Here is a 1,505-nt window from a genome sequence, read left to right as displayed (position 1 = left end):
CTGCTTTTCACTTTTTCTTTGGTGTTGATATTCGCTAAATACTTGAATACGGTATTTAAACAATTAGTACAAATATTACAGTACAGCTTATTTATTTGTACAAGACATAATTTATTTATATAAAATAAAGTTAAGAACAACAAATACAAAATTATAAATTGCGCGTATAGTAAAATTTTATGCTTACACATTTATTTTGATATGCCAATGTAAAGTAAAAGAAAATATTAATAACTTACAAAAAAAAAAATTGGAACGAAAAGAATTTTTTCAAGTGAAGAAATTTATTTGTAAAATATACTAAATTTTAATAGTTTATAATAAAAATAATAAATTATATAAACACATGTAAAAAATAATAATAAATATGAAAAATAAAACTACTTGAATCAAAAAATTTTTAATTTAGATCGCATTTAGATTATATTTCATAAATATTACTAAATGAGGAAATATTTTTAGCAAAATAATCTAAAATATAATAATACAATGTTGTGTTTATTAATAGTAAAACAAGTTAAAGAGTTTCTTTTGAAATTTTTAACATTAAAACATTAGCTGATCCTTATTATTGCAAAGTCCTGTGCAAAATTTCAATTTAATTTAAAATTGGCAGTATATAAAAAAATAAATAAATAAGTGTATATCGATTGAAGTAAAAAATTGCATAAAAAAATTTTTACTTAAATTTTACGTTTCGATTTTCCACTTTTTTTACGTTTGCATAATAAAATCAGCTGCTTTGACAGCTCTATTTCACAAATTTCCCAAAAAAAAAATAAAAAAAAAGGGCGTTCAGAAATTTTTTTTTATCCCGTTAACGATAGCGAGCAATGTCTAAACAGCCGTGATATTTTGTATGGAAACATTATTTTTTAATGTATAATTATTTGTAAAATGCAAATTGTTTGTAAAATTTCTAAAATGAATGTTTCTTTAAAATTTCCCAAAATGAAGTGGCAATTTAATAATTTCTCATCACCCTCATTTTATTATGCTCTGGCAGCACTATTACATATCTGCGGACAAACTGTCACTATAATTAAAAAGATGTAATAGAAATTTTCTTTGTGAAGAAAGTTAATATTTTTTTTAAACAAATTAATAATTTGTTGATATTCAAAAAAATAAATATGTAAACATCGTTTTAAAAAAATAAAATTTAGTGCAAAAGAAAAAATACGCAGTAACTTGACGTCATACTCATTTCATATCTGTGCTTTGTTGTCATAGCAGAGCAGAGTATACCGAAATAAAAGAGAACACACTATATTGCATAAAAAAATTATATACAGCTGATGAACCCCTTAAGTACTAAATTCGCTTGATTTAGGTCAAAGTGAATGTGTACATGGAGAAACGAGTGCACGATAGTGTGTGTGTAAAAATCAAGCGGTAATATTAAAAATTTCCCAAAACAAAAACGCGCGAATGAGTATTTTGGCGCGGTTAGGGTGAGATGCATGCATTTGGTAGAATGTCTTTTGGAGGGAAAATGAAAATCA

This window comes from Teleopsis dalmanni, chromosome 2 (genome assembly GCF_002237135.1).
Source record: "Teleopsis dalmanni isolate 2A chromosome 2, ASM223713v2, whole genome shotgun sequence".
Classification (NCBI taxonomy): Eukaryota; Metazoa; Arthropoda; class Insecta; order Diptera; family Diopsidae; genus Teleopsis; species Teleopsis dalmanni.
This window is presented reverse-complemented; position numbering follows the sequence as displayed.